The sequence below is a fragment of the Canis aureus genome, chromosome 12 (assembly GCF_053574225.1).
Source record: "Canis aureus isolate CA01 chromosome 12, VMU_Caureus_v.1.0, whole genome shotgun sequence".
Classification (NCBI taxonomy): domain Eukaryota; kingdom Metazoa; phylum Chordata; class Mammalia; order Carnivora; family Canidae; genus Canis; species Canis aureus.
Window position 1 is genome coordinate 48,384,964 of NC_135622.1, and position 22,736 is coordinate 48,407,699.

Consider the following 22,736-nt stretch of genomic DNA (forward strand, 5'->3'; position numbering starts at 1 on the left):
ACACTGGAATACCTAAACACATAATCAAATATTAATGGACATAAAGAGAGAAACTGATGGTAATACAATAATAGAAGGGGCCTTTAATATCCACTTGCATCAATAGGAAAGGAAATAATAAAATCAAAACAGAAATAAATGACATAGAAACTAATAAAAATAGAGAAAACCAATGGAACCACAGAACCCCATTGCATTTCAATACACTATTAAAGAGATAAAAATCATATGACCATCAGTAGATGGAGAAAAGGCATTTGACAAGATTCAACATCCTTTCATGATAAAAACTTTCAATAGAATCGAGTTAGAGGGAGCATACTTCAACATAATAAAGGCCATAGGTGGAAAAACTTGCAGGTAACAGCATACTCAATGGTGAAAAACAAAACTTTTTCTCTATGATCAGGAACAAGACAGGGATGCCCACTCTTGCCACTTTAATACAGTACTCAACGTCCAGGCCACAATACTCAGACAAGACAAAGAATAAGAGATATTCATATTGGCAAAGAGGTTAACGTATCAGTAATCACAGACATGATACCATACACAAAACCCTAAAGACTCCATAAAAAAAAAAAAAAACTACTAGAAGTAATAAATGAATTCAGTAAAGTGGCAGGATACAAAATTAATACCCAGAATTGGTAATGTTCCTGTAACACTAATAACGAAGTAGCAGAAAAAAATTTTATAAAAACACCATTTAATTATGTACCCCAAAGAATAAAATACCTAGGAATAAATTTAACCAAGAGGGTAAAAGACCTGGACTCTGAAAACTATAGAATACTGATGAAAGAAACTGAAGATTGACATGAACAAGTGGAAAGATACTTCATGCTCATGGATTGGAAGAACAAACATTGTTAAAATATTTGTATTACCCAATACTATCTACATATTTAATGTAATCCCTATCAAAATCCCAAAAGCTTTTTTAAAAAACTAGAAAAAGAATCTAAAATATGCATTAAACCACAAAAGACCCCAAATAGCCAAAGCAATCTTTTTTTTTTTATTTTTATTTTTATTTTTATTTATTTTTTTTTAATTTTTTTTAATTTTTATTTATTTATGATAGTCACAGAGAGAGAGAGAGAGAGGCAGAGACACAGGCAGAGGGAGAAGCAGGCTCCATGCACCGGGAGCCTGACGTGGGATTCGATCCCGGGTCTCCAGCCCTGGGCCAAAGGCAGGCGCTAAACCACTGCGCCACCCAGGGATCCCAGCCAAAGCAATCTTGAGAAAGAAAAGCAAACTTGGGAGGTATCACAATACAAATTTCAAGATATACTACAAAGCTGTAGTAATCAAAACAGTACGGTATTGGTACAAAACAGACAGAATAGGAGGAAAAAAAGATGAATATATGGTTAATTAATCTATGACAAAAGAGACAAGAATATAAAATTTGGGAGTCACTTTAGTAAATGAGAAAGTTGGACAGCTACATGTAAAAGAATGAAACTGGGCCACTTCTTACACCATAATACAAAAGTAAGTTCAAAATGAAGTAAGGTCCGGGCAGCCTAGGTGGCTCAGCAGTTTAGCACCGCCTTCAGACCAGGGCATGATCCTGGAGACCCCGGATCGAGTCCAGCTCCCTGCATGGAGCCTGCTTCTCCCTCTGCTTGTGTCTCTGCCTCTCACTCTGTCTCTCTGTGTCTCTCATGAAAAAAGAAATTAAATATTTTTTTAAAAATGAAGTAAGGTCCTAAATGTGAGATTTGAAATCATAAAATCCTAAAAGAGAGCATTGGCAGTGATTGCTCTGATTGGCTGTAGCAACATTTTTCTAGATACATTTCTTATGAAAAGGGTAACAAAAACAAACAAACAAAAAATTATTGGGACTACATCAACATAAAAGCTTTTACCCATAAAGGAAACCATCAACAAAACAAAAAAGACATCGAATGGGACAAAATACTTGCAAATGATTATGTCTGATAAGGGGTTAGTATACAAAATATTTAAAGAAATTACATAACACCAAAAAATCAAACAATCCAAATAAAAAATGGGAAGAGGCCTTCAGCTGACCCTTTTTCCAAAGAAGAGAAGGGGTACATAAGAAAATTTTTAACATCACTCATCATCAGGGATATGCAAATCAAAACCATAAATGAGGTATCACCTCTAGAATGACAAGAAACAATAAGCGTTGGTGAAGATTTGGAGAGAAAGGAATTCTTGTGCACTGTTGATGAGAATATAATTTAGCTACTGTGGAATGCAGTAGGGAGATTTCTCAAAAATTTAAAAATAGAAATACCATATGATCTGATAATTTCAGTATTGGGTATTTACCTAGGGAAAATGAAAACACTAACTCAGAAAGATATATGCACCCCTATCTTTATTGCAGAATTATTTATAATAGCCAAGTCATGGAAGCAATCTACATGCCAGTCAACAGGATAAGGAAAAAGAGGTATATATACACAATGGAGTATTACACAACCACAAAAATGAGATCATGCCAGTCGAGACAATGTGTACGGACCTGCAGGGTATTACGCTATAATAAATATATCAGACTTAGAATGCCAAATACTGTATGATTCCATTAATAAATGAATATTTAAAAATGAATAAACAAACAAAAAGTAGAATCAGAACTACACATGCAGTGAACAAACTGATACTTGTCAGAGGGGACACAGATGGGGGACTGGGAAAAAGAGTTGGAGAGAGGGAGATACAGGCCTCCATTATGGAATGAATAAGTCATGGGTATGAAAAGCAGAGCATAAGTAATATAGTCAACAGTATTTTAATAACAATGCAATGGAACAGATGGTAGCTGTACTTGCAGGGAACATAGCATAATACATAAATATGTCAAATCACTAAGTTGTACACCTGAAACTAATGTAATATTATGTGTGAAGTATACTCAAAAAATGAATAGGCAAATAAAAAGCAGAATCAGATCTATAAATATAGGGGACAAACCAATGGTTGTATATAATGTAACACTGTGTATCACCTATACTCAAATAAAAGATCATATAATCTTTTAAATGAAAAAAAACACTCTGAGGGTTCAACAGCCTATGCAAAACAATTGAAACTCTTCATATGTATGAGGCCCTAACATGATCTGATTTGGCTATTTCTCAGACATCATTGCCTATAACTCTCCCTTCTCTTGCTGTGTTCCAGTCATACTAGCCTCTTTCAACATGGTGATAGCTCCTTTAGTCTTGGAACCTTTATAATATCTGTTTCCTCTGCCTACAACTGTGTTCCACATCTCTTCATGCCTGGGTTCTTCTTGTCATCCATGTCTCCTTTTCTAAGAAAACTTCCTTGAGTGTAAAATAAACATGACAGCCTTGAGAATTCTCTCAGACTCTCATCCATAGGGAGCACAGCTAACCCAAATATTGTATTTTGGTATTCATCACGGTCTTTGTGCCAAAGTCATGTCTTCTCCAAATAATGACTGAGTTTGGCGGAGATACTAAGGCACACCCATTGCTAGGAGACATGGGACTCCCCTGATAGCCATATTTAGCTTGAAGACTCACAAATGGCTTTACGAAACCTTAGACTGTACAACAATCTATGACACATTCACCCAAACTTCCTTCCTCCCTCCTTTACTCAAAGTCACACTTGCATCAAGGTATTCAGTTCTCCTAGCTTCCCTCATCTCCCTCCATCTCCATATTTTCCCTGACATAAGCATTTCCACTAGTAAAAATCTTGCACATTTAAACCCTTCTCTTTGTGCCTGTTTTTCCAAAAACCCCAATTAAAACCCCAATAAAAATATTTGATTCTTAGGCATTAATGAGTTTTAAAATCTGCATATTGTAATTAAAAATTGTTTTATTGTTTCATTATTCAGTCCACATACAACATTGTCCCCATTTTATGCATTAGGAGCTGAGGCTCGGAAAGAATAAATGACTTAGGCTAAGGATCATAATAAGCAAGTGTGAAAATAGAATTTGCCTTCTAACTCTAAACACTTTCCGCCGTATCTATTGTATGCCCTCCTGTGTACTAAGGAGGGCTTCAGAGATGCCTGTAAAGACTGCAATCTCCACCAGATCTGCATCCAAATTATGCTCTGAGGGTTTGTACTTTGGTTGTGACTGACCCTAGGGTTATGCATTTAGTTGGGAGGACAGAATGCTTAGCATTTTTATTATACATGACATTCTTCTTTGGCAGTAAAACAGGCACTCTTTACATTATGCAAATGTATTTTCTTCTGGCCTCTCATTATTTTAGTGAATGAAGTCTATGAAGGGTCAATGTCTTTGTCAGCAATGGGGTGGATGCTGGCAGTGTGACGGGACAGAAGTTGCAGCCCGTTAGCACTCATTGTCAGCAGTAAGCTGTGATCCTACCTCTATTGCCCTAGCAGAGCCATTTAACTCTCCCTTCACACCAACCTAGAAGAAAGAATTTCTTTTCCTTCTGATATTTGAAAGCCAGATCCACTTACTTGTCCAAATGCCCAGCAGAATGGCTGCTGGCTGTTTGGAAGCGTTACTTTATCAAAACTTTACTGTAAAGACTTTCTACTCCTTCATTCAACTATCATTCCTGGACTAACACTCCTGCTTCTTGCTTCTCAAGAAGACTTAACAAACCTCAGAGAGGCCAGGGTGTGCAGCCACCAACTTGAAAATCCTGAAATATTCAAAGTAACAGGAATTCTAGTAGTATAGTTCTTCTCTGTGAGATTTGGATGGCATGCCATCATCATTTCCTTTGGAAAAGCCCTAATCTGCCAACATAACACTCATATAAAATTTGCACCATTTCTTCCAATACAAGTTTTCTTCCGAATTTTATATTTAGGTGTATTTTAATTTGATATATAGGCACAGTGGGAAGCTATTTGTTGAAATAAAAACATGTAAGGAGAGAAAAAGAGGTTTGCTGTCAGAATCATAGGAAAAGTGCTATATATTTAAAGGATGAATACATCATGAGTTTCTAAAATAATGAGACTGATTTTCAAATATAGTTTATATATACCTCCTTAAGACTGATTCATTTTTTAAAAAAATTTGCATCAACACTACTAATTTTATTATATTTAACAAAGTTAGAGGACACACTGTAATTTTTATACAAAATTTGGTTAGAATGAAATGTCACTATTCTAAATTTTTTTAAAAATTGAGTTTTCTGATGGCAATTTTATATGGGAATCCATTCACTCATATAGTATCATCTTTTTGCAGAAAAAAATGAAATGCAAAGAGGATAATTAAGTTTTCCAAGGTCATACAACTGGTTAGTGACTGAAAAGGGATTAGAATCCAGATTTGCTATCACATAATTACTCTTATGTCTGTCCTCATCTTGCAAATATCTGATCACCATGGTATAGTGTAATTGGTTCTTAACAATATAGTCCATATATGATACACAAAGGTAAGATGACTTTATCTTGGAAGTGTTGTGGTTTTGTATTACTAGTAGTGTCCAAATAGCAGTTGGGAACCAGATGTCAGAAAGTTTAGGGAGATTTCTAAACCTGGTTTGGAGAAAGTAGGACTTGAGTTGAACTTTGAAGAATGGAGTGAGATCCAGGACAACCAAGAGAAGACAAGGGATTTAAAGAATAGTCCCAGAAAAGAAGAGTGTGAGAAGCTGGAGGACGTAGCTATATTGCTATGAGTAGAAGAGAGGCTGAAACACAGGCTGGAGAAATCAGACAGATCAAATGTGTGGCTCTTGGAAGCTTACTGGAGAGGAGATGCTAGTTAAGTGTGTTGGACTCAAGTGGGAGCTGGCCTAGATAAATGGCCAAGGCACAAAGTGGTTGGCAATGAGAGAGAGATCTTGGAATTTTTCAGAATCTGAATTTCTGTCCAGCCCTGTATTCTGACATAAACTTGCAGTCAAGTTTATATGGTCTTGCTGTACTCAAATGTGGATGCATGTGGCTTCTAAATGAAGTTTGTAGTCACATATTACAAGGGAAGGTGGTTTCTCTAAGAGTCAAATGCACTGAGCAGTAAAACAAAATGCAGACTCAGGAACCACAGACTTGACATCACGAACTGCTCTGGAATTGATAGAAGTAGCATAGCATGGATTAGTGCAAGAAGGAAGCTGAGGACCATGAAAACAATAACTCCTAGCAAGGAGAAGAAACAGTGAAAAGTTTACAGAGAGGGAACTTGAGAGGTCCAACGATACAGAGAAGTAAAAAGAAAAGTATGTAAAAAAAAAAAAATCATTTTCTCTTCCTTCTCCCCATGCCTCTACTTCCCACTTCCATGTAAAAGACATCAGCACGTGCTCAAGTACCATCACTCATTACAAATGCCTTTAAAGTGGATGGGGACCCAAGTGAAACATGTGTCTCAGAAGCAGATGCAACTTCACAGAAGTTCAAGATCCCACAAATGACAATACAAACTGTTAACAGCATAAAACATGTAGACAAACATCAAAACTGAGAGGGGAAAAAAAAAAACCCTGTTTTCATATTTAGCAAAAAAAAAGTAGGCCAATAACTTAGGTATTTAAATTGATGCATGAACCCCACAGGGCAGGAGGAAATCCAATGTACTCCAGAACCAAATTACAAGGTAGAAAAGTTCAATTCACATAAATACATGGATTAACTGATCTGAGAACTGGGTTCAGTTGTCACCTTTGGGAAAATAAAATCTGTCATATTAATAACAAGAGTATTAACATGATCCTCCTATTCAAATGCTAATCACAATAAGGGCTTTTCTACGTGTTATCAAGCAAAATAAAACATTTTTCAAATATAAAGATTCTGCAAACTTCATAATACCTCCAGAGCCTTATTAAAAGTGTTCACACATATAAGTAAAATTAAATTCCAGCCTAATCACCTCAGGCAGATATCTTTCCATGTGAGGTGTCTTGCCCCCAGAGTCGCATCTGAACAACCATACGCAGGGGATTTCACAGTGATTTATCTCTTGTGGTATTATATATATTGAATTCAGATTATTTATGTTGCAAAACTAGTAGTTTAATGATCTGGAGGCCATGTCCACAATCTCAGCGCCTAATCACTTTGGCCAGGGTGGAAGAGTACTGATATTTAAAAACAAAAAACAAACAAAAACATAAAAACCCAGAAAACCTCCTAGAATGAGACTTGTTTCTAGAAGGTAAGGCTGCCAAGGCTTTATATCTAAGAAGGAATTACAGCTTATATTCAGAGCACGATAGCCCAGATTCTTCAGGTAGTTTGGAAATAAATGACAACCTCATTAGGCTCAGAAGCTTACAATCCTACGCCCTCTGCACTCAAGTAACAAAGTTAAAGCCTCAATCGCAGAAAGTTCCTTACAGATTTCATTCAACTATCTAGTATAGTGATGAGCATCACATGGTATTTAGCAAAGACCTACGGATTTATTCTCATTGTATAAAGTGTACTAGGAGAGTGAAGACTCAGCTGCAGAAACTGCAACTTAACACAATAGAAGCATATCCCCACTCATCTCAGTCCCTTTGCTTTTGCCATGCAAGACATGGTTCTTTTCAACTTGTGTCACCATCATATTTGAGGGCCTTTTCTCACTCTTTCACTGAATTATTTAAATTCACTCAGCCAACTAGTAAAGAGACTAAGTACGGAAAATAAGGGACAAGAGAAAACAGATTGATAATACAGTCCCTACTGCATAAACTGCCTAATTTGTGTTTAAATTCAAAAGGAAGAATTTCAAAGGAGAACATGAGAATGATAGAATAAGTGACAAAATCCTGTAGGTAGGGGTGCCTAGATGGCTCAGTTAGTTAAGCACCTACTTTCAGCTCAGGTCATGATCCTGGGGTGCTGGGATCCCTGTTGGGCTCCCTGCTCCGCGGGAAGCCTGTTTCTCCCTCTCCCTCTTCTTTTTCCCTCTTTCTCTTTCTGTCTCTCAAATAAAATAAAGTTTAAAAATATAATATAACATAATATAATATAATATAATATAATATAATATAATATAATATAAATAAAAATAAAAAATCCCCTAGGTAAATTATAGCTTCAACAAAGAAAATTCAAAGAACAAAAGGTTATGCCCCATGCGTCCATTCCTTCAGTCAGCCAGTGACATATACTTTGTCCAGTTGGTCTTTTTCACATCCTCAGAGCTGACTTTGAGTCTCTGCAATCACCCTCATACCCAAGAGTGTGCAGGATACTGGAACAGTGTGTTGGGAAGGGGAAACGATAAGTAGAGGAACACAATGTGGTGGGAGCAAGAATAGAGACATTTTAAAAGGTGCTACCTTCTCTGGATTCTTCTTTGTATCTGCTCAGTCTCAAGTTCTTTGTGACAACAACACATTTGCCTTTGAAATGCCATTTCTTGGAAATGGTGTGAGGAACATGTAGTATCTGTGTTAGAGAAAATAAAATAGGAAAAATACTTAAAATATACTGAATAAAAATTAAACATTAATGCCTAGTCTATAACAAAACCATAAAGGTATTTATTCCCTCTAACCTAATCACTGTTTTAATGAGAATTTATCTTAAAGAAATCATTCAACAGAAGCAAATTGTTTTATAAATCAACAGGTCTGTTGAAGAGTAACTTATAATAGTTTAAAAATAGAAGAATAGCCAAAACACCTAATATTTAAATTACATTTACTTGATGGGATATGATAGACTCGTTAAAATCATACTATTTTGCCACATCAAAATGCTTATATCCCTGTTTTAATAGAAGCAGACAATGAAATGTTTCTTTAATATAGACTATAATACACATTAAAAAATGAAAGTAATTGCTTTACTGGGATGATGAAATGACAGGTAATTTATTAATTCAAACATTATCTTTAATATTGCTACATCACCTTCTCAGTAATTAAAACATTTATACCATCTGCATGTGGGAGGAGAAACATACAATTTATTATTCATTCTGGAAAAATTGTGTTTTCATAAAATTACTAGGATTTGTCATCTGGTACTTTTTATTTGGGCTGCACGTCCCCCTCTTCCCCAACTGTATTGCTTTCTTCTTCACAGTATCCTCCTCCAAATCCTTTCTCCTACTCTCTTCAAGCACATTTTCTCCAGAATTATAACATTCCTTTTGGCCCCCAGAGGGCTGAATTCTTAAGTAATGGGGAAAGCCTGCAGCCACGTCCATTTCCAGCAGTCATGATTTGCCATCTTTCCTAAAATCCAGAAAATCCCTAAACTCTGGAGTACACAAAATTGTATTTTCTCTGAGTCATACTTGAGGCAGGAGGTAAACAATAGTTTGAAGACACAATAAATGCCCTCTAGGGTTGTAGGGTTGAGATTTAAATAAGATAATATATGTAAATTATCAGATTAGGAAAGATTGGCTCTGTAATAAATTGTTTCAAGGAAGACATAGACATGGCCAACATGCACATGAGAAAATGCTCTGCATCACTTGCCATCAGGGAAATACAAATCAAAACCACAATGAGATACCACCTCACACCAGTGAGAATGGGGCAAATTAACAAGGCAGGAAACCACAAATGTTGGAGAGGATGCGGAGAAAAGGGAACCCTCCTGCACTGTTGGTGGGAATGTGAACTGGTGCAGCCACTCTGGAAAACTGTGGAGGTTCCTCAAAGAGTTAAAAATAGACCTGCCCTACGACTTAGCAATTGCACTGTTGGGGATTTACCCCAAAGATGCAGATGCAATGAAACACCGGGACACCTACACCCCGATGTTTCTAGCAGCAATGGCCACAATAACCAAACTGTGGAAGGAGTCTTGGTGTCCATCGAAAGATGAATGGATAAAGAAGATGTGGTTTATGTATAAAATGGAATATTAGTCATTAGAAACGACAAATACCCACCATTTGCTTCAACGTGGATGGAACTGGAGGGTATTATACTGAGTGAAGTAAGTCCATCGGAGAAGAACAAACATTATATGTTCTCATTCATTTGGGGAATATAAATAATAGTGAAAGGGAATATAAGGGAAGGGAGAAGAAATGTGTGGGAAATATCAGAAAGGGAGACAGAACATAAAGACTCCTAACTCTGGGAAACGAACTAGGGGTGGTGAAAGGGGAGGAGGGCGGGGGGTGGGGGTGAATGGGTGATGGGCACTGAGGGGGGCACTTGACCGGATGATCACTGGGTGTTATTCTGTATGTTGGCAAATTGAACACCAATAAAAATAAATTTATTATAAAAAAATTGTTTCAGGTCAAATTCTGATGGTTCATCTTATTTTGATACTGGGCAATTTATTTAAAATTTCTATGCCTCAGTTATTCCATCATGTGAAGGAGGAGAAAAGGAGGAAGAGGGGAGCTGCTATCACAAAGAGGGAGTGTAAGGATTAAATGAGATAATGAATGCACTTGCTTAGAACTGTCTTGGCATATTGTGTATACTCAGATGGGTTAGCTATTTTCTCAGTAGTAGTTATGAAGGTGGAAAGAGATTGGGTTTTCATTTAAATATAGGTGAATTATGTAGATCTGACCAGGTGTAAAATTCCTCAACTTTCTACCCTTCCTTTTGTAAGTGTCATCTGCTTCTCAGATGACAGGTATTCTTTTTCTTACTTCACCTGTGTTCTTGTCCCCATCTCTTCAGATCTTGAATATTACCCATAATTTTTTTTTTTTTTTTAATTTTTTTTATTTATTTATGATAGTCACAGAGAGAGAGAGAGAGAGGCAGAGACACAGGCAGAGGGAGAAGCAGGCTCCATGCACCGGGAGCCTGATGTGGGATTCGATCCTGGGTCTCCAGGATCACGCCCTGGGCCAAAGGCAGGCGCCAAACCGCTGCGCCACCCAGGGATCCCATTACCCATAATTTTTACTTTATCTTTCCTTTATCTTCAACCAGTCCAAGTTTGATTATCTTTCTACCCACATTTGGAAATATATTCAAAACTCTTACATTCTCTGAAAAAAAAATCTTTCCCAGATCATTTTTAAACCGACTTTTTCTTTCGCCTTTGAATTTTAATCTGAATTTCCAGTTAAAGCCATCTCTTCTGTTATACCTACTTTTAAATCTACCCTAAATGTTTTTGGCCAGACCATTCCATTGAAACTGCTCTAACTAATGTCCTCAGTGAACTTCCTCTCAGCAAAGAATGTATTTCATTACTTATTAGATTTCTCTGGTAAATCTAATATAATTTTATGATTTATATCTGTTGTTTATTTTTTTAGTCTTTTGTTATTATCTGTACCTCCTTGGCTTCTATAGTTTTATTCATATCTTTCTATCTGCATTCACTACTCTACTACCTTTTCTTTTCTAGATTCCTGCTCCATCAACCATCAAGACCTCAGCATCCCCCAAATTCTGCCATATGAGTACTGCTCATCTCTCTCACAAGAAATGTTCAGTAGTCAACCTCAAGTGATCCTTGGTTTTACCTATGATGTTGAAATTAATAACTTCCAAATCTGTACTTCTATCCTTGACCAGTATCTTGAGCATATCAGACTTGGAGTAAAATAACACCCAGGCTGATATTGATGCTTAATAAATACTTGTGAAAAAATAGATCAACAATGCCTATTGGTCACAGAATTTCAATGTCCCAGACCTGCTTCAAAAGCTAAAATGAACCTATGTAGAAATTCCACCTATGGAGCAAAACCTTCTCTGTATTACTAATTTCTGTGAATGGCTACAACATATAACCATTTACTCAAATCAGGGATGTGAAAGTCATCAAAACTTCAATCTATCCTCTTCCCATATCATTATCCTTCAATCTATTACCAAATATTGTTGATTTCACATACTGGCATTTCCCAAATCTATTCTCTCCCTTCTGTTTTACTCTGCTGCTCTAGTTGATTTCATCAATTCCTGCCTAAAATACTGCAGTAAAGAGGCAACTAATCAGTCTTGCCTGAAACTTTGGACTATCTTAAATCCACTCCACCACCCAAAAAATTTACCTAAAATATAACAAATAACTGTACCACTCATTTCTTTCTTTGCAGACCTTCACTGGCCTTTGATTGCTTACAGGATTATATACCAAATTTTCAGCATACCATGCCCCTTCTATCATGTTTGCTCTTTCACTCATCTTGCTATGAACTTTGTCATTTTCAAGACTTATTTTCGTAGTACAACATACTAGATAATGAAAAATTTCAATATGATAATATTCAGGCACTCACAAAAGCAAACACAAACAAAACTCAGAACTTTCCTTAAACAATAGTCTCAAATAATTAAAAAGATAGTTTTTAGGTTATGACATCATAGGCAAAAGTTACTTAAACACACAAGATAAGAAGGCTTCTTGAACAAGAGTAGACAGAAACAACAGATCATAGAATAAGATGTCCAAACACTTCAGTTGTGGAATTAAGAGACACTGAATATAAAATAACTATGTTAATATATTAAAAGGGAAACTTTAAATGTAAGAAAATATAAAATACCAGACTTATTTGGAAAAAAGCCAAATATGTCTTGTGGAAATAGAAAGCATAGTGTTAGAAGTTTTGAAAATTCTGTAATGGAAGGTTTAAAGGTAAGTAGACATGATTGAAGAAGTAACTGATGAATTAGTCTAGAAGGTAGCTTAGAAAGTTGGGAAATATGAGAAAGAATTTATGAGACAAAGTGAGAATATCTTTAATAAATACAATCTGATTCTGGACTGAGAATAGATAAGAAATGAATAGGTTTCATATTTTGGGAGATAATTAATAAAATTTTTCTAGAACTATTAACAGCTATAAATCAATAGCTTCAGGAAAACCACACACCTATTTTACATTTTAGCTAACTATTAAGTATCAGAAACAAGGAGATAACTCTAGAAATAGCCATAGTAAAAATAAATATTACTTACCGAGGAACAATTATTGGAATGGCAACTGCTTTCTGAGCTGCAACAATGAAAACTGGAATATGGTGTAATAAAATATTCATCGTCTAATAGCAATAACTGTCAATGTAGAGTTGTGTTCACAGTGAATGTATCTTTCAAGAATGAGGTGTAATAAATAAATATAGTTTTTGACAAACAGAAAGTGTGAATTTGCTACCAGCAGATCTTTTCACATACTACTGGTAGGAATGAAAATTGATATGACCAATTTAGAAAACAGTTTGGGATTACCCAGTTCAGTACACTTGGACATGTACATACCCTCACACCAAAATTCTACTCCTCCATATGCTCCATAGAAAAAACTGTCCTATATGTGCACCAAGAAAAAAAATACTATAATGTTAATGGACATGATGTGGACATGATGTTAATAAGATATTAAAATGGGTAACTATAATTATGATGTATTAATATAATATGACAAATGGATAAATCGCAAACTGAAGAAAGGCAGAGAATATACATAGCATGATCCATTTATATAAATTTTCAAACACATGGAAAGCTAAACAATAATTATTTAGAGTCAGAAATATACGGTTAAAAGAAGAAAAAGAAAGAAGAATAAAGAAAATAAAGAATATGGTAAGTGCAAAAAAGGACAGTATTACCTGAGTAGGATAGAAAGCAATGAAATGGGAAGGAGTATACCACGGGCTTCAAGAGTCACAATCATTTTTAAATGGAGCAGAGGATGCAAAAGTACTCATTGTATTGTTATCCTTTATACCTTACCTATATTTTTAATAAATATGAATATATTCATATATATGTATATATTATTTATATTTATAAGCTACATATTTATATTTATATATTATACTTACATATATTTATATTTATATATAAATACCCAACATTTAATTTGAAAAGTTAAGGTGAAGGAAAGGCATCCACTTCACACTCTGAGTTTTCTTTGATTGTCTATACACAAGCTTACCCTGCTTGGAATACCCCTCTTTCCTGTTTTTGCCTGGCTAATACTTGTACTAATCTTTACACTCAAAACCTTTTTACCAAACTCATGGTGGAAAAAAAATTAAAAAAATAAAAATAAAAAAAAAAAAACAAGCTCATGTTGGATCTAAGGACTGCTTTCCTCTCCCCTCCCCCTAAATACATATATACTCACCTTCCTTTGTTTTCTGAGTGTAAACCAATCTTTTTCATGCTTTACATAATATGTTGAAGACACTTTACTTCCCTTCCCCTAACACACTGCGAGTTCCTTTAATTGGGCATTTTCTCTTATTTTGCATGCCCAATGTCTAGCTCATAGTAGCTGGTCAATGAAAATTACATGGATTGTCACTTGGAAGCAGACTTATGTCCCTATATCCAAAGTCATTCTGGAGAAGGTATAAACTGAACAAGGTCTGAAAGAAAAAGAAGAGGAGAATGAGGAATTTAAAGGCTGAAATGACTGGGAATTCCATCAGGATTATAAATCATTCTGGTGTTGCTTCTATAGTTATGGCCAGAAGTTCTTACTACTCCATTAATATGCATGTACATCTCTGCTTCCAAGTCTTGCTTCACTCCTTCTTCTCTTAGTATGTGGAATTCATCTCTTTGCTCATCAACTCAGGTATTAAAAAACTTTATCCTAGAAAGACAACTTTTCTCATTCATCTCCAGTGCTTATGAATCATTTAATCAAATTATAAATCATTGATAGAGCTGGTCATTTTATGTTTTCATGATTCCTGTCCTATAACCTTTGAAAGATAAATAGTCCTATGAGATAAGCAAGCCATTTGGGGCCTGGCTTCTGTAAGAATTTATTTTCCAAGGAAAATGTTTGTCACTTAAGAAAATACATCAAGAATAACTTTATCTGTGGAAGAGGGACAAACAAAGGTCCAAGATTTCTAGAACCAGTTCTCATGGAAACTAATATCCTTGTTTGTTAGTATTAGCAATAGACATTTCCACAATGATGTTCTCCAATATTCACTCAGAGCCAAACAAAGAGGTTTTATTGAGCATCTTATATGCATTCAACTATAAGAAACTAAGGAACCAGTGCTTTGTCTTAAACTTTATGATGTAAAAATTATTTGATGAAAAAACAGTAAAACATTTATATGGCAGTAAATAATATAAAGAAGCTATTCCATTAAATTACAAATATTACTGAACATCTATGATGTATATATAACATTCTTCTAGGCATGGGACAGAACTAAGAATGAATTATGTTGTGAAACCTATTCTTTCAGATATTTTGAATAGCCATTAAGGCTTCTCTATTCTCACTGCCTCTAAGAACCTATAATGGTGCTTTAAAGAGGTTCCATGCTCAATCAAGATACATTTTTGAGGATCATGGCAACTATGTATATGAAGGAGAAGCTGGTGGATAGTTTGTGATATTAGAATACTTCAGTGGTCTTGGAACTGCATAGAGGAAACACATGGCTTCATGTATATTTTATGTGTATTTATTTTAAGTGGATTTTGACTATTTCCTCTATGATGGTACTGTCCACTCTCTATGCAACTCAGACTTCTTCCATTAGCCTGAACTTAAGGGTTGCTGAATATGTTACTGGTCTGAATGAGCATGAAGTTGTCTATTAGTCAAAATGGTCCTATGAACATTCATCCATTGCCCACCACCAACCATGTCTGGGACACTATCTAAAGAATCGCCTGAGAACTTAAGGGACAAATGCAGAAAAAAACAGAAGGGTGGAGAGTAGGATGACTTTCCTCTGGCTTTCTCAAAACACCGAAGATTTGGAGGAACATACAAATGGGATCCTTGAGCTCTCCACCATCTTTACTAAGAAAATCCAGGTTCCTATTTCCTTCCTGTCTGAGGACTTATGTAGCTCATGGGTTCCCTTACTGTCAGCCATTTCAGTTTCCCAACACAATGGTCAATTCTCTTTTATAATAACTCTTTCCTTTATTATAAAACTGGTTTGTTATATCATCAAAGATCTTGCTTCTCAGAAACTCATTGTCTTCATTTAACGTTTGTATTTTGGCTTCATGCTCTCTTCCATCAGTTATGGAAAAATAAACAAAGGGCCAGGTATCTTTGGATATGTACCACATGGGCCAGGCAAGAGCTAGCAGCTTATAGACATGATCTAATATAATCCTCATAACACTGAATCAGATATTATTATTATAGACAAGGGATCTACATTTCAAAGAGATTAAGTGAATTTTCCAAACAATTCTGAATTAAACCAACCATTCAAACTTTCAAACAAATTGTATCAAATCCAACTCTGTGTTGTTTACACTAAACCTACCCAAACTCCCTGTTTCTCAAGGAAAGAGAAAATAGTACCAGTTTTAAGTAAGGGAGATTCAATGCTCTTAAAGAAAGCTCACAGAATTTTATTGTGAGAATTTTGTTTGGGAATATTTTATATTCCCTATGAATATATAAATATAAATATTTCATAGAAAAAAAGTGTGTTTGTGCATACATGTGCTATATCCAAGTTCACTACAAATTATTGACAGTTTTATACTATAAATAATTTGAAAATATTTGTTTGGTGTTTTTTTTTTTTTTGCAGATTTTAAGATTTTCATTGTTCTTACATTCTTAGGAATTAAGAAAAAAGAGAACGATGTCTGCAGTGTTCATTTCTTTAGTAATCCTCAAAAGAAACATAAAATGTGACCTATACTTCCTTAGCCAAAACTAAATATAAAATCTGCCACCCTGAGCTGAATAGTCCTTATGCTAACTCTTGGAAAGGAATGGCCTGTTTCTTCTCAATTCCATCTGGATCTTTCTATTCAGCTGAGATTAATGGATTCAGCTAATGAGTCACCCTGTCAGTGTCTAGTTGTTTAGCACTGCAGTTAAAAAAAAAAATAAAGAAAACTTCCACCTCCCCTGATAGCAATTAAATTTCTTAGCTGAAGAAAACATTTAAGAAAATATATAAAGTTATGAAAAATAGAAGATTTACCTCTTTCCAAATAACAGTAGGTGTATTCTATGAGGCATAATTCCAAAATGGCCACATTTGGTTGGGTTCAGATTCAACAGGGTATCTACAAATTGGATTTGGCATTTACTACAACAGTTGAATGAGATATTATGACCTTTCCTTTATATACTTGGCTTTCCATTGTATTGCATATGATTAATGTGTGTGAGTGTGTATATGCGGATGTTTGAATTTACCAACTCTGCTTATTTCCTTTTGGAACACAATGGATGATGATCACAAAATGATTACTTATAGACTACAAGAAATTAGAACCCCTAAAGTACAGGAATCCCAACTTTATGCCCTTCTTTTTCCTGTAATTAGCTTCTGGAAGAACTAGACTTATAGTGAAAGAAAAGGAGGAACAGAACATTTCTGAGTGCCTCTGACTCACAGGAATATCTTATTTATGTTGGTTGTAATTGTGTTATTACAGGTGATGAACCAGAGAGAAATAAGGAAAACAAACAATATTTCAGGATAGTGTAATGGTGAGGACAGGTGATGATCCAGAAATAGGATATCTTGGAGAAAAAGATCACAATGAAGCACTGAGACAAACTGGAGACAAATGTGGCAGAGATAAAAGAAAGTTGTATTTTACAAAACTTCAGGTATCTGGAAATAAAATCCCAGTTTACAGCCTTTGAGAATGCATGGTGTAACAAGATGGGAAGCCCAGGACATTAATCTGAAGCACTTTCAAGAACATTCAAGACTAAAAGTCTCAGCAGTTTTAATAAATGTCACATGTGTTAGGTTAAGATGTTCAGAGTCAGTTTTTGGAAGTACTGAATGTTTAAAATATAATAGCTTGCATATCCTAAAATAGAATTACAGATGATGAACCTGGGATACACTCAACAGAAGAATGGGGTTATGTCATTAACAGAACACTCATGCCTTAGAGGTGGCCCTGGAAAGACTATTTCCAACAAAAGAAAATTTCCTAAGAACCGAATCAACTCCAGGAAGGCTGAAGTAACACTGACATGGAAAGAAAGACACCATGACAATTGTTTTCCATAGACTTGAAAGTGCAGAAAAGCCTTGGATGTTTAATACTTCAAGGTGTTCCTCTGGTAGTGGGAATTGCAATGGATGACTTTTTAAAAAAATGATGTTGTTTACAAGCCTTATATCAGGAAAAGTATAATCTTATAGACAAAGGATATTAAAAGTCGATATGATATTTACCTATTCAGACAGTTGAATGACCCATTTGATCATAATGTATTATTCACTTTATATATTGTTGAATCCAGTATGCTAAATTTTTGTTTAGGATATCTGCATCTATATCATAAAGAATATTGAAGGTTTCTTATATTTCTTTTTTATTATTTTATTTTTTCATTATGATAAGTATGCTCTTTAATCCCCATCACCTATTTCACCCATCTCTCCACCAACCTCCCCTCTGATAACCATCAATGTGTTCTCTATAGTTAAGTGTCTGTTTCTTGGTTTGTCTCTCTATTTTTCCTTTGACTATTTGTTTTGTTTTTCAGTTCTACATATAAGTTAAATCATATGGTATTTGTCTTTATCTGATTTATTTGCTTAACATTATACTCTGTAGCTCTATCCATGTTGTTGCAAATGGCAAGGTTTCATTCTTTTTATGACTGAATAATATATTCCATTTTATATATGTGTGTGTGTATATACACTACATCTTCTTTATCCATTTATCTATCGATGGACACTTGGGCTGTTTCAATAACTTGACTATTGTATAAAATGCTAATATAAACATAGAGGTGCATGTATCCCTTTGAGTTACTTTTTTTTTTTTTTTATTCTTTAGGTAAATACCTAGTAGTGCAATTGTTGGATCTTGGGGTAGTTCTATTTTTAACTTTTTGAGGAACCTCCATACTGTTTTCCAGAGTGGCGGCACCAGTTTACATTCCCACCAACAGTTAAAGAGGGATCCCTATTCTCCATATTCTCGCCAACACCTGTTGTTTCTTGTATTGTTGATGTTAACTATTCTGACAGATGTGAGATGATATCTCATTGTTGTTTTGATTTGCAGTTCCCTGATGATAAATTATTGTTGAGCATCTTTTCATGAGTCTGTTGGGCAACTGAATGTCTTCTTTAGAGAAATGTCTGGTCATGTCTTCTGCCTATTTTTAGATTGGATTATTTGTTTTGTTTTTTTTTTATGTTTTTTTTGGGGGGATGTTGAGTTGTATCAGTTCTTTATATATTTTGGATACTGACCATTTATTGGATATGTCATTTGCAAATATCTCCTCTTATTCAGTAGTTTGCCTTTTAGTTTTGTTGATTATTTCATTAATCGTGTAGAAGCTTTTTATTTTGATGCAGTCCCAATAGTTTGCTTTTGCTTTGATTTCCCTTGCCTCAAGAATCATATCTAGAAAAATTTTGCTACAGCCTGAAGGTTTATTTTATTGTAATATCTTTGTCTAGTTTTTTCATAAGTAGATTTCACCAATGAATCCATCTGGGTATAGAATTTTTGATGTGGGAAGATTTTTCACTAGAAATCACACTACTGTGGTATAATGCTACCACATTTCTTTTTAAATTAGGTTTTCTAGTTTGAATCTTCAAAGAACTTGTCCATTTCTTCTAAGTTGTAGAGATCAGCATAGAGTTGTTCAAAATATTAACATTTTAATATGTGTAGAATGTATACCAATGTCACCTTTGTCCATTCCAACACTAACAGTTTTGTATCTTTCATTCATTTTTCTGATTAGTCAGGTTAGAGATTTGTCAACTTCTTAAAATCTTTTCAAAAACCAAAAAAGATAATTTGGTTTTAAAGTCTTTTTCTCTATTTTTTCCTGCTTTCTACTATACTTATTTATGCTCTTATAGTTATTGTTTCTTTTCTTTTACTTATTTTGTACTTAATTTGCTCTTCATTTTCTAGTTTCTTAAGGTGACTTGAGGTCATTGGTCTTATATAATTGTTGTTTCCAATACAGGCATTAACGTGATGTTTCCCTCTAGGTATTGTTTTAGCTTTATCCAATGAATTTTGATATATTGTGTTTTCATTTGTATCCAGGACAAAATTTTAATTTCTCTTTTGCTTCTTTTTTGACATGGGTTATACAGAAGCATGGTATTCAGTTTCCAAATATTTGGAAACTTTCCAGAGATGCCTATTTTTTATTTCTAATTTAGTTCCTTTGTAGTCAAAGATCATATTTTAAAAAAAATTAGAGATCTATTTCAAGTCCTAATGTGTTTTTTCCTGGTAAATGTCCCATGTGCACTTGAAAAAAAAATGTGTATTTTCCTATTGTCAGGTGAAGTGTTCTATTGATATCAAAATTTCAGGTTGGTTCACTTGTGATAGTTAATTTTATGCATCAACTTGATTGGGCTAAAATGATGCCCAGAAAGCTTATAAAACATTATTTCAGGGTGTGTCTGTGAGGATATTTCTAGAAGAGGTTAATATTTAAATCAGTAGACTGAGGAAAGATCACCTTCACCAATATAGGTGAGCATCACCCAATCCGTCAAAGGTTTGAATAGAAAAAAAAAAATGTGGAGGAGGGACAAATTTGCTCCCTGCTTGAGCACCTAATTCTACCCTTGGACACCAGCATTTGTAGTTCTTGGACCTTTGGACTCAAACTAGAGCTTATACCATTAGTTCCCTGGTTCTCAGGCCTTTGGGTTGGACTAAAACTACTCCACCAACTTTTCTAGGCTTCCATCTTGAAGATGGCAGATCACGGGACTTGTCAGCCTCCAAAATCATGAGCCAACCCTTCATTAAGTCTCTTTCTATATATCTCTTCATAGATATTCTACTGGTTCTGTTTCTCTAAAGAATCTAAACTAACACAATTGTGTGTGATTTTCTTTGTACTTCCTCTATCTACTATTGAGGTAGGAATATTGAAGTATCTGAATATAATTGTTACTTGTCTATTTCTTTTTCACTTATATCAAGTTTGCATGTGTATTCTGAAATTCTGTTATTTGGAATGTAAATGTTTGGGATTGTGATGACCTCTTGATGAATTAACTTTTTATTCATTTTTTATGCAGTAAGCTTATTTATTTTTTATGAAGTAAGCTTCTGTTTTCCTAATAATATATATTTTCTCTGTAACCAACTTCATGGGACCTTAATATAGGCACTATAGCTTTATTTACATTAATGTCAGCATTGCTATACCTTTTTCTTTCCTTTTATTTTCAACTTATTTATGTTATTATATTTAAAGTGCATTTTTTGGGGGTCTTGCTTTCTGGTTCAAACTGATAATGTATGCTTTTTATTGAGATTATTTTTTAAAAAAATACTTATTTATTTAGAGAGTGAGCATGAGTGGGAGAGACAAAGGGAGAGGAGAAAGAATCTTTAGCAGACTCCACACTGAGCATGGAGCCTGATGTGGGGCTTAATCTCATGACCCTGACATCACAACCTGAGTCCAAGAGTTGGATGCTTAACCAACTGCTCCACCCAGGCACCCCTTATTGGGATTATTCTTAAACCATTAACATTCAATATGAATTTGAAATGGTGAGGTTTATGTCCAGTGCTTTGAAAACCATTGTTTCAACATTTTATCTGTCTTTTGAATATTTGGAGGATAAATTCAGTTACTCTTGTTCCATGTTGACCAGTTGTGGAAATTGTTATATTGGAATGTAACATGTAAATACACGTTTACACTTTTATCTCATATTCTATGTCATTAATGCATTAAGAGCAGAAAATGCCTTATTCATCTTTATTGAACTTTTGACATTATTGGTATTTTACAGCTAGAATCTAACATGTTTGGCTACCTTTGCATCAAATAATGGAATGAATACATCAATTCATTCTTCACTGAGGAGTATCACTTGCAAATGGGTTCTTTATCTTAAGGTTAATTTCTCACTACAAGACCATAAACACCATCTTGACCTGTCTAAATTAATCGGAATTTTAAAAACACTAACACTAATTTTAAAATCATCTTCAAAGGGACACCTGATGGCTCAGTGGTTGAGTGTCTGCCTTAGACTCAGGTCATGATCCTGGGGTCCTGGGATTAAGTCACATATCAGGCTCCCCCTGAGGAGCCTACTTCTCCCTCTGCCTATGTCTCTGCCTCTCTCTGTGTGTCTCTCATGAATAAATAAATAAATAAAATATTTTTAAAAATCATCTTCAAAGATTTAAAGAGCAATTGGCTCAAGTTACTATTTTCTGAATTCAGGTATTAAGATTAGTCAAACTTGATCAATATTAATGCTATAAATGTGCTTATTTCTTTTTTTAACTTACTTTTTTGTGCTCATTGTAGTAGGACAAATATATAAGATACTTGGGTTTACTTATTAAGCCACAAAACAAATGTTTCTGTAAATTTGGACTGATACTAACTAGATATTTTAAGTGGAAGATAAAAGCAGGCACATCTTATATTTTGAAGAAGTTGAAGAAAATATATCCTTAAAGAATGCTTTTTCCAAAAGAAAAAAAGGAATATGACTTTCGGTCCTTACAAAAGTTTGAGAATTTGAATGAAAGATGAAAAATGATTCTTTCTCTATATAGTGAAACCACAGGCAAAACAGAATAGTTTTGGGATCTTAGGAGCTGTAGAGTGAAAAATTGGTGCCTGGAAGTAGATAATTCTATTCAGGTTGTACAGCTAAAGAAACTTACAGGAAACTTTTTTATTGTTTGGAGATATATATATATATATATATATATATATACAGTTGAAGTAGTATAAGCTGGCCAACATATAGTTAAGCTGGTATAATTCAAAGAATGCAAAAAGCAAAATTATAATTGGACATCTTTTATCACAAATGACTTAAAAATAAGATTGGATTCCATAGAATATGAATCATCTGCATACTTATATATTCTGTTATATCAACTTGGTGAGCTA

The 22,736-nt window shown here is 34.6% G+C and overlaps 1 long non-coding RNA gene across 4 annotated transcripts in view; it reads right to left on the reverse strand.

The window, feature by feature from the left end:
- Positions 1–22,736, reverse strand: part of LOC144324696 (uncharacterized) — a 78,450-nt gene that overhangs the window by 49,834 nt on the left and 5,880 nt on the right. For all 4 annotated transcript variants that reach the window (XR_013390129.1, XR_013390126.1, XR_013390128.1 and 1 more), the window contains exons 3-4: positions 14,001–14,244; positions 8,257–8,365 (exon numbers count right to left, since the gene is read on the reverse strand). This is a non-coding gene — a long non-coding RNA (uncharacterized LOC144324696). The remainder of the gene's footprint in view (positions 1–8,256; positions 8,366–14,000; positions 14,245–22,736) is intronic.